Source organism: Amphiura filiformis, chromosome 7, assembly GCF_039555335.1.
Source record: "Amphiura filiformis chromosome 7, Afil_fr2py, whole genome shotgun sequence".
Lineage (NCBI taxonomy): Eukaryota > Metazoa > Echinodermata > Ophiuroidea > Amphilepidida > Amphiuridae > Amphiura > Amphiura filiformis.
The window spans coordinates 21,845,442-21,858,293 of NC_092634.1; positions in this window are offsets into that span (position 1 = coordinate 21,845,442).

Sequence of the window (12,852 nt, forward strand, 5' to 3'; positions counted from 1 at the left end):
CCCACATCTACCCCTACACACCCCGGCACACCATACTTGACCCACCTTACAGTCACCCACACCTACCCCTACACACCCCGGCACACCATACTTCCACATACACTACCACACAGACATCGTCACGCTGGTCTCACACCCCACACCCCACCAGTCACCCCCTCTTACCCCTACACACCCCTGTTTACAACGATCTTCACATTGGTCTCACACACCCCACACACACCCACCTTACAGCTGGTGCGTATCCAGCTTTCTTGGGGGGGGGAATAAAAATTTCGGGGGAAACAAATGCATAATTTGTACACGGTATTATCGGAGTATTATGCATATCCCGTTTTTAGAGGGAACGTAGGCCTACAAGTCTTTGAGCTTCCAAGAAAGGTAGAATTACACTATTTTGGTCCATGATCTGGGTGAAAAGGGCAAAATTGGGACAATGTAGGCGCGTTGCGCGCAAAACGGCTTTACACTATTTTGGCCCATGATCGGGATAAATTTTCTTGTCGGAGGGGCACTTTTCTCTTGAGTTTTTGTCACGGGTGGCATTCTGCCCCCGCATCCCCCACTGGCTACGCTACTGCCTTACATTACAGTCACACACCACACCACTCCACGCCATACATAAATTCTGCCAGTCACATTTCCCCAATATGAAATTTTTTTAAAGTAAAATTTTAATTTTAATTTTTCTTCATTAAAGTTAGGCGGAGGCAGGGTTCGAACTCACGGCGGCGGACTGCTTTGGACACACTATGATTATGAACCCAGCGCCTTAGACCACTCGCCCACTTGTCTTGTTGGAATTCATTTGAAACTTATTTGAAGATATAATCGCAACTTCAACATAGGCCTACCACGTGACAAGCAAAGGCAGAAAACGTACCATATTTTGGAATTATATTTCAAATAAAAACATTTATGTGTATTATTAGCGCTCAATTGCTGTTAACTGCGTGTTTTATACAAAAAAATCCAACGATAAGCATGATAACTGGGCGTCTATATGGACAATACATTATATCGATTTTGACACGTGCTTGTGTTTAAGTACATTTCCATGGTCAGTAAAATACTATAGAGAAAAACCTACCATTTTCTTGTATACACGTTCGATGTTTTGATCAAGTATGTATTTTTTTCAGGAAATAAAAGATTAGATTACCATAAAAACGAAACAGTAATCTTTTGCCGGGTCTAATGTTATTTATACATAGAATTTTCAACGTTTTTTCTATCCTTATTCTTGCTCAATTAAAAAAAATATTTTGGCGTATATAAAATTGAAATAAAATTCTCTAACTCATAAACGACATCAAATGTGCCACAATTGGGTATCACGAATCGTTATATATGATGTGCAGTTAATATTCATATTTTCTTTTATACAGAGGATGCTTCAGTTTTGACAGGAAAAATATTTTCTTGAAAACCCTCTCACTCTGTTATTTTAAAAAGGTAACCACGCTTCCCTAGAATGTGCAATAAATTAGCATTAAAATTTTTCTTATTCTAACAGCAAGCGTTTCTAGAATGTATTATGGCGAAATGTGGTGTAGTCACACACAGAGACCCCGTCATATCCTGACCGATACACTAGAGAAATTGCGAAATTTACGTTAAAGGGTGTCTCCGGCAATCACAACATTATGCCTTATATGATAGAAAATTAATTATCAAACACGAATCACATCCAACTCATATTGACCATAAAAACGAATTAATACAGCCGTCTCTCAACACGCGATATTCAAAATTCCCGGGCGCTGACGTCCCAGTAATACAATGAAGGCTGACAACATTTGAGCACAAGTAATCATGACGTCATTGCACTAGACAATTTAGGCGGCGGGAATTTTGAATATCGCGTGTTGAGAGCCGGCTGTTTTTATTCATTTTTATGGTCAATATGAGTACTCGAGTTTGTTTTAAATAAAACCATCTGATTCGTGCTTGATAATTATTTTTCTAACATAAGGCATAATGTTGTGATTGCCGGAGTCATCCTTTAAACACGATACGGGAACGCCAAGGATGAAATCCATTGTGAATTGGTCAGTCGTGGAATTCCCGTAAGGCGGTTACGTTGCGGTTGGTAGCAAAAAATGACGTTCTAAAATGACAACAAAAAAACCGCATTACAAAATGCAGAAAAATGTTATGTTTGTCGTGTTATCATGGTTTTGAAGCGAATCAAAGTATCCAAATCTGAAATAGAAGTAGTCCGACATGATTGTAATAAAATCCATTTGGGGGTTACAATTTGACCGTTCGCATACCATAACTTTGGGCCAATCAGAGTGAGTTCATCTCCTACTCCCACACATATACATATTCTAATTGTATATTAATTATGTCGTATCAACCATTAGTCAATTGTCATATTACACTACGGTACTTAGTTAAGGAGTTATAGAGTAAGGTCAAATGTCAACTATCTTATGCACAGAAACCAAATTTTCAAAATACACCGATTCAATCGAAATTTGTCATAAATTACTCCTCTCGGCAAACCATATAGGAAAATAATTTATTTGAGAAATTCATAACCTCAGAATCGGAAGAAATTATGGTTCAAATGTTATGCTTGTATATATTTCTGTTGGACATGGCTGCATGAACTCTGAAGGGGGACATGACAATACAAAAATGCACTTAAATTGGGAATTCAGTTTTGTTTAGATAGATAGAAATCTTTCTTTATTGAGGGTAAAACAGCTTCAGTGACAAGCACTGCTTTCCAAGCAGGCCCTCATACAAAGTACATTATATACAAACATCAAATTATTTAAAATTTACACAAGATGTAAAAAAAAAAAAGTAACATCAAGTAACTAGAAATACAACAAAAAAGTTATGTGATAATAATGAAATTGATTGAAAATTACAATGTACACAAGGATAAAAACTTTTCAAACAGGAGCTTAGTAAGCATGGTAAGCTTCTGATTTGAATTGGCCTATTGAAATATTCTCCAACTCTGTTCTAACTACCGGAGATAAATTATTCCATGCATAGGCTGCTCTCACATGAAATGTACGTAGTCCTGAATTTGAATTAAATTTTGGCACAATCAATGTATTTGTACTATGATTTCTAGTTAGGTGGGTATGGATATCATGTACAAAGTTAAATTGAGAAGATAAGTATGATGGACTTAAGTTCCTTAAGGTTATTAATTATTTTAAACTGTTGTGATTTGGTAGTTCACAGCATCTTACGAATGGTAGTGAGCTGTGGCAAAAACTGTATTGCTCAATTCATAGCGAGTGTGTAGAAGAATTAAAATATCACAGATATACTTTTATAGGTGCTGCGGTTCTTGAGTTACGTTGTAAAGAGGGCTGAAACAACAACACTTTTGTAAAACGTACATAACTCATTAACAACAATAAATTAAGCAAGTTTGCAAAGTATATGATTTGCAGAATGAACTTTTGCAAAACATCAAGGTGTTATTTTTCAATAACATATTGATCTATAGATAATGAAAATCGATTTTTAGGTTGCTTCGACCAACAATACCTCGTCTACCCTTAAGCATTTAAAAATGAGCAGCAATAATTGATTATGCCATCTATTATCTAATTTAATCCACTGAAGTGTCTCCATTAATTCACTGAAGCAGTATACAGACTTTTTATTGTACGTACAATATTGTATGTACAATATGTACGTTATTTAATCTATTGCCATTCTATTTCCAGTAATGTTTAAGTTCTAACGAATGTTTGATGACGAAAAATCGATAATATATTTCTGCTAGATATGGTATGTAACATATTATCGATTTTTCGTCATCAAACATTCGTTAGAACTTAAACATTACTGGAAATAGAATGGCAATAGATTAAATAACGTACATATTGTACATACAATATTGTACGTACAATACTCGGAGTCTGAAGCGCGCTTATTGGCGTTCTAATGTCTGCAGAAAGTATTGTTCTGGCCAAATTATTATGAAATTCAACTGAAAAAATTTGACCAAACTGTACTTCCATAGTCAAGGTGAGGAAGAACAAGGGCATTTGATAACATTACAGTGGTGTGGAATGGAAGAAAATGTTTTACACGCCGTATAATACCAGTTCTTTTGGAAACATTCTTACACATATAATCAACATGAGCTGACCAGGACAAATTACAGTCAAATTTTACACCAAGATATTTAAATTCACTAACTCTTTCAATAATGTTACTATTTATAGATAAGTTGAATTTCATTGAACCTTTCAAACTTACGTTTTGTGCCAAATATCATAAATTTAGTTTTGTCAACATTTAAAGTGAGTTTGTTAGCTTTGAACCAATCAGCTACTTTATTTAGACATGACTCTAATTGCATTTGAAGATCGGAAACAGTCTTAGCTTTGCACATTAATGATGTGTCATCAGCATACATAACAGTTTTACAATTACAACCAACAGAATCAGGCAGGCAATTGACAAAAATTATGAATAATAATGGACCTAGTATAGAGCCTTGAGGAATTCCTATGTTGACAGATTGAAAATCAGAAAGTGTTGAGTTTGCTCAAATACCATTTAAACCATAAAAGCTCACTGTTCTCTATGCCATAATTCTGAAGTTTGTTAATAAGAATTTCATGGCTCACTGTATCAAACGCTTTCTTTAAATCAAGAAATATTACACCTGTAGCATATCCATCATCCATATTATTTAGAATGAAATCTTGAACATCAAGAGTGTGGTGGAAGTGGAATGATTTGCACGAAAACCTGATTGAGCATTAGACAGTAGCCGGGGACAGTAGGCCTGCATTAGTTAAATACATATACAATTGATCATGTACGGCCCTTTCCATAATTTTTGATAGAATTGACAATACTGAAATGGGCCTAAAGTTCCCTACATCTGTTTTATCACCTGACTTAAATATTGGTGTCACCTTGGCTTTTTTCCATTCATCAGGAAAAGTAGATCCATTCAATGACAGGTTGCAGATATGAGCTAGACTATTTGAAATGAAGGGTCCAGCCAATTTCAACAACCTTACATTAAACTGATCTAATCCTGGTGATTTGTTATTTTGCATATTACTAATATGATTAGAAACAAATTCAGGTGTAATTTCATTAAACTTTAAACTTATTTACTTTACAATTTTGTCCAGAACACACATTATTACATGGACATTTGATATTATCATAAAATTAAATTAAATGTTTTGCCAAGTTGATTACCAATAGATGTAAAGTACTCATTGAAGTCATTGGCAATCACTTTATCATTTGATACACATGTGCCCTTATCATGCTTATTGGAAATTGATGTTGGCACACTTGAAGACTTGTTTGGTATAATTTTCTTGATTGCTTTCCATAAGTTCTTACTGTCATGCATATTATTAATAATAGCATCATTACAATAACCTTTTTTTTCCAGCCATGGCTTAATTCTGAATTGTCACCTAATTTGGGTGTACTTTGTCTTGGGTCCAATCTCTATCATGGAAAGTTTGCTATATCTTTCTAAATATAATGATTGTTTGTTCTAGATTTGTGTTTTAGCGTTTCATATTTGAAAGAACTAATGTTTAATTGCAACATTTCGAAACTACAACCCCAAACTGGGTGCTATGATGTACAAGATTGGGCTACGAGTATGCATTTTATCAAGTTAGCAATAGGTATTTCCTTCATGTTGCCAATGCATGACTTTCTTTATTATACTCAAAAACGGATTTTATTATACATGTACTAGAAAGTTGTTTACGTGCATATAGGCTCCTTCACAGCCGGTTTCTGTTGTGTATGTTTACAACTGAGCAACATACAGACTGGGTTGCCGGGACTACCAGACAAAGAATCTGTTTTTTGACTATAATTTGGCCTCCTATCAGTTTTACTGATAAGATGGCTAATTGAAAATAAACACTTATTTTGTAAACAGATAATGCTCTGTGGTTATTTATGGATGGAAACTTAGGAAATTGCTATTAATGAAATAATTAATATATTAAACATACATTTTGCTTTGTTAACGACGGAAATCCGTTCAGAAATAAGGTTTTTTGGAACCATTCGACAATAAACATTTTGAACAATTTTGCTCTATGAAAAAGGATACAATTGCACCCCTGCTGATCCGACTACTGATAAGCTGTCAACAAGCATTGACAAGCAGTGACCACTAATTAAACAATAAAAATGAGCATTATCTGACCATTCCCTGATCTGACCAGAGCTGGGTATAAATAGTGCATAGTCCGACGAGTAGGACCTGTTTTTTTCTTAGTTTACCAACTATACTCTAACTCTGATCGCTCAAGAAAGATTAACCACAAAAGTCCACTATCCTCCCGATAGGACCTGTTTTTTTCTTAGTTTACCAACTATACTCTAACTCTGATCGCTCAAGAAAGATTAACCACAAAAGTCCACTATCCTCCCGATAGGACCTGTTTTTTTCTTAGTTTACCAACTATACTCTAACTCTGATCGCTCAAGAAAGATTAACCACAAAAGTCCACTATCCTCCCGATAGGACCTGTTTTTTTCTTAGTTTACCAACTATACTCTAACTCTGATCGCTCAAGAAAGATTAACCACAAAAGTCCACTATCCTCCCGAAAAAAAGGTCCTACAATAAACGTCGCTTGCCCCCCACGTTGGTTGAAAACTGGTCACTGCTTGCAATATGAAACCATGATGTAATCACCCCAAATATGGAATAACCCTTCCAAAAGTCACGCCCACTGGATTTGGCAGCGACCACCTGTTGTGTATATCACTCATCTCGGTCAGTGATGGTCTTCCAGGGTCTATGCTGATACCAACCTTGGAGCGCAGCACGTGTGATCTAGGTTTTATATAGATCAAGTTTACAATTTTGGATTCAGCCTGCATGCGTGTTTAAAACATTTGATTTAATTATGTTATATTTAACCATTTATAATATTGCGATTTAAAAAAATCCATTTAACAATATCATGGCCTTTGAATATGTCATGAACTCCGGATGAAAGATATAGGCCTATAGAAAAAAAATATAGGCCTATTCACTTTTTGTCAGAATATAAAAACAAGTTGAAATGAATATTTAAAATTTTGTTTCTACTCCCGGTTTCTACTGCGAGTTGTTTGCTTCATTATTTTCTTACTTTGTTTGAGAAATGAACATCAACATGTACGAGATAAGATCTTTAGGCCCATGAAAGTCAATTCCGAGTTTATCGTCACTAGTAAAGGACTAGAAAAGAGCCTGGTTTTGCTTCCAAGTTATGAATATATGTTTTACAATAAAAAATATAGGCCTATGTTTCACTAGTGAAAACACCGATAGGGCCTACTTTGAAAATAATGAATTATTTTGGCATTTTTGAAAATTTGACGCGGGTATTTTTGGTTTCCAAAAAGCTGAGACCATAATACCTAAATCCCGGGGGGGGGGGGCACTTCAATATGAAATGGATATAGGTGTAGGGCTGGCACTTTCGCACTAAGGGGCATTCGGTGAGAGCAAAATGTAAAAATATGGGGTCATTGGGTGAGAGCATGATTTTTGGCATTCGGTGAGAGCAAAATGTAAAAAATATGGGGTCATTGGGTGAGAACATGACCTTTTTTTAAATGGAATCTTTGGGTGAGAGCCGAAACAGCGCCACAAAAACCTCGAAAATCGAATTTCTAGTTCTAAATGGCTTCAAATTTTCATTGTTTTTTCAAAATAAGTAACAAAATCAGTGAAAAATGAAAGTTGCTGTTCAGATTGAACTTGGAAGGGTCTTTGGGTGACAGATCAAATGGAAAAATAGGGGGTCTTTGGGTGACAGAGCATGCGCTTGTAAAAAAATATGGGGTCTTTGGGTGACAGCGGTGCTGAAAAAGGGGTCTTAACAGCCCTACATACGCGTCACCTCCAAAGTTGGAGTGCCCCCCCCCCGGGACCTAAATTTGTCAGATATAAAAACAAGTTGAAATGAATATTTAAAATGTTGTTTCTACTGCGAGTTGTTTGCTTCATTATTTTCTTACCTTGTTTGAGAAATGAACATCAACATGTACGAGATAAGATCTTTATATAGGCCTATTCACTTTTTGTCAGAATATAAAAATAAGTTGAAATGAATATTTAAATTTTGTTTCTACTGCGAGTTGTTCGCTTCATTTTCTTATCTTGTTTGAGAAATGAACATCAACATGTACGAGATATTAAAAGATCTTTCTTCCATGGTTTGAATACGTCGCTTTTTTTCTAAATTCTGTTTTGCCTTGACCATGACTTCATGAAAGATGGGAAAAAGTGATGAATTTGCGAAGCTCCTTCCAGAGAAATATTTATGCCTCGTGGGAAATCCGGGCGCGGCAGTAAAAAAAAATGGATCGATCACGATGATCATGGAAGAAAAGAAAACACAAATCATCCCGGAAATCATCACTGCATTGCACAGAATAGCAAATAATATTGGAAGTCTTTTTCCAATAAAATAAGTTTGAAGAATATTTCCAACCCCTGAGAATTTCTTAGAAAACACAAAATAAATCTTGAAGTTATAATTGTGTGAAAAGGAATTACAAAATAATGTACCTCATCTGAAAGTCATCTTCCCGCACGCACCTGAGCAATACCGTAATTAAAAATTGGGAAACCCCATTGATTCTACCACTGTAGCTGCTTTCCCAGGGGTGTTTTGCAGATTTTTAAATTGTGATGGAAAATTAGTCCATACAGGACCAACGCAATATGTAGCACTATTATCAACGCCGTCAGGCGTTGGTCCTTATAGATTGGTGCTCTACCCCAGCAGCGCAATCGAATTACCATAAGCAGTGACCAGAACCAACCCAGTTAATGACAACGTAATAACTCCAAATATGGTTGGTAACCCCGCCCATTATTTAACCGCATCTGTTATGTAACTGGGACGAGTACGCTAGTCATCTCAATCGATTGATTATGAGATTGCATGGATCAAAACACTTCACACTTTTGAAGTAGCTGGGTTTCGACCAGTGTAGGCCTAAATCGTGATATCATATTGATTTATTTTGTAAAATCAGTGTTGTTATTTTAGTCTGGCTCTATTTTGGAAATGTGCTTATTTAAGCATCAAGCGGCAAGTTCGCGTAAAAGCTGGCAACCAAATTGTTTTGTTTAATTCGGGTATGCTGAATTCAAAACTTTGGTCTACCAAGCTATATATATATTGGAACTCCGTGACCCTCCAAAAGACCCTCAAACACCCTACATGCTCATGTCATATGGGGGGCAAAAATGCTCCAAATTCACTAAAAACGTGTCAAATTATTTGTCTGGGTCTAAGGATCACAAAAGTGCAACATTATTGCGCACGTAGGACATATTGAGTTTTGAGGTTCGACAGGTCCAAGGTCAATTTGCACGCTAGGGGTGAAAAATTAAAAGTTGCTCCGATTTTCGAAAAATGGATGCAAACTGTTCTTCAAGTTCAAGGGATTCTTTGATTAATCACTCAATCGTTGGTTCATTCAACCAACGATCCGTCCAATAAGTATTCAACAAACAATCAAGAAAACAATCAGAATCATTATTGAATTGATTGATTAATCAATTAATTGATATGGTCATCCAATCAATCAATATAATAATATAATATAATAGAATCACAATAACTTATTAGATTGATATATCGATAATAGTCAGTCAATTATTGAACTACTCATCAAGTATCAATCAATAATCATTCGTTCGATCAATCGATCAATTATTAACAAATTACATTGTAGTCTCGCAATTAATGTACCGTATCTTGGTGTTAAAATATCAATCAATTAAGTAATCGAGTAGTCAAGCAACCACTCAATTTATAATCAGTCTCTCAATTGTCTCTTCATGGTCTTACACTAGGATCCACAACATGCTCATCTATAATTAATAAGGGCACAATTCTTTAACCCCAATGCATTTGTATAGTCATTGAATGACCTTTGAAAATTTGGATACAATTACTCATACTCTGAAACTTGAGGTCAAATTTGCACTATTGAGTATTTAATTGAGGTTATTGAACTATGTCATTAGGATGAGGCCATTGTGGTCCATAGTGTTAGATCTGGCAATCTCAATCAGTCAGCCAAATAGTTATTGACCGCTCATAACTTCATCAATCTCAAATTAATCAGTCTCTCAATCAACCAATCTACCAATCATTCATTCTATAATTCAATTACAAATTGCATTCCTTTATAATTCATATGCATGATAATCATTCATTAGTGACTGATTAAGCATCAATAATCATTAATACTCTGGTTCTGATATGATTAGTCTTTGATCTAAAAATCTCTAAACAAAAAAGTAAGCAAGCAAAAATGAAAGAAATCATAATTTCACGATATAAGCTATAGAAGCCTGATCAATGGCAATATATAAATCAATCAACGAAAATAAAATAAATAAATGAATAATTAATGAACACACATTAATAATAAAACATAAATGATGATACATGAAATAAATGTAATTATAGGCCCGTATTAAATAATGAAAGAAAGAAAGAGAGAAGGAAAGAAAGAAAGAAGGAAAGAAAGAAAGAACTTGCTGAACTTCTTTTTTTTTTCAAGAAAAGGAATTAAAGTAAATAAATGAGTGAAACCCAAAGTTTTTATGAAGCGTGTGTCCTCCAATTCTATATTTTTCTTAAACATGTTAAACGAATAGGTCAACTATCCCAATTAATAGAGGTTGCGCATATGACGTATCATACCGTAAATATGGCGGTATACTCAAATCCATTCAACAAAAGCATGATTGCAATCTACCGAGACAGTTCGTCTCACACACATAACAAATGCACTACGATCAAATAGGTTTATGACAACATTTGATTGAATGGACTGCACTGCAATCAATAATTTCAAGCACAACCTCTATACAAAAATAGTAAGGAATCGAGGTTAACCAGGACAATATTAAATGTAGTGATGACAAAAGGAATTGATTGTGTGCAACCTACAGGTCAGTGAACTGAGGGTAAGAAGAAAACCGAGTATTATAACAGGATTAACACATGCAACTGAAGAGGGTTAATAATCAATTTTGTTACGCAATACTGGTGTCAATTCAAGCTGGAAGCTAGTGTTCTGGTAGCAGGTAGGCAAGCCACACCTACTGACAGCTATTGATGATATTTAGTCAATCGGATTGGCTGAATATCATTAGTAGCTAATCAGTAGGCGTGGTTAATCAGTTTGAGATTTCCCTCGACTTTCCAGGTCAGGATATGTCTAATCTAGAAGGACCCACGCCTGACGGCGTGGACTATCGTACTAAATGGAGCGTGGTCCTCCTTGAAGGACTATGGAAAATGAATGTAAACATACTTAAAAGTATGTTTACATTCATTTTCCATCACAATTCTAATTTGATGAGAACTAGTAATTAGTCATAATAATTTTAAAACCATCATGGAATTACTTTAATTAAAAATATATAATTATAAATGCATATTTTCCCCATTTTTATAGAATTATCGGTAATAATAAAATATATCACCCCCGTCAGGTTAATGTAACATTCCAAAACAATTTCCCATTCATATGGTAATTAGAAGTAAACAACTAAACAAGAGGTCCCTGGACAGAAATAAACAAGCAAAACTAGTGAAAAAAAATTAAAACTAAAATATTTAAAATCCCTACAGGCATAGTTTGGAGGTAGAAATTGTTAAAACTGTATTTTGGATATTTTCATAGATTTATTGCCAGTAGTTTGAGGGAAAATGGCGACCCAGAATGGCGACCTGGGCTTCACCGGCGGCCGAACTTTGAAAGTAATTTGCCAAATCAGGGATCATGCAGCTACTTTTGTCTTATTTTAATACCATGAATACATTTACAGGATCCCTGTCGACATGCAAAGTCAACATTTTCAGAGGATTTAAGACCCAAATATCAGTGAATGTCAGGTGAATAGGTGTTAAGCTTATTGAATTAAAAAATTCTGTAGTTTCAGAAAGTGGTATTGATTGCAAGGAAAGGTGTTTGTTTGAAAATTGTGTGTACAACTTCAGGGTCAGTCCATTGCCATGGACATGCTAGTTTTGCGGTTGGGGTGTCCCCGGGTGTGCATCGTGACTGACCTCGGAGGGAGACCCGGGGACAGCTATAGGTGTCTGGCTGATAATTCCAGTTACGCAATTGGAAGCCCCTCGGCATAATTTGTCTCAGATTTTAACCGTCGCCTGTCAAACAAAAAGTTGGGGATTTTCTATTGGTCGTCAAATTGTGATGTCACCACTGGTGTCAAGTTAACTTGTACCGGAATTCCGGTACACCAACAACGAATATTGTAGGACCTTTTATTTTGGGGGGCGCGGTCACTGGACTTTCGCGATTCGTCTTTCTTGCGCCATGTGAGATAGTGATCATAGTGTGAAAAGTGTATAGTCTGGTAACTTAGAAATAAAAGGTCCTACTCGTCGGACTTGGGGGGCGCGGTCACTGGACTTTCGCGATTCGTCTTTCTTGCGCCATGTGAGATAGTGATCATAGTGTGAAAAGTGTATAGTCTGGTAACTTAGAAATAAAAGGTCCTACTCGTCGGACTAATAGTGCAGGTGCCTACTACCAACACTAATTGATGCTGGGAGTGACACTAGTCGTCGAGGGGGGTGGGGGTACCAGTAATTGGGGTAGATAATAGTGGCTTTGGTTTGATACATTTTTGGTACATGTAGAGCAACCGGAATCCCTGGGATTGAGTAATCAGTCTTTTTGATTAGGCCAATGAAAGTCGATTTTGAGTTTCCCGTCACCTCCCTCACCTCATTTTCTGACCCTCACTTGAATTCATTATTGTGACTATTTTTAATATACTTTTGAATCTCATTAGGGCTAAACATCCATCTT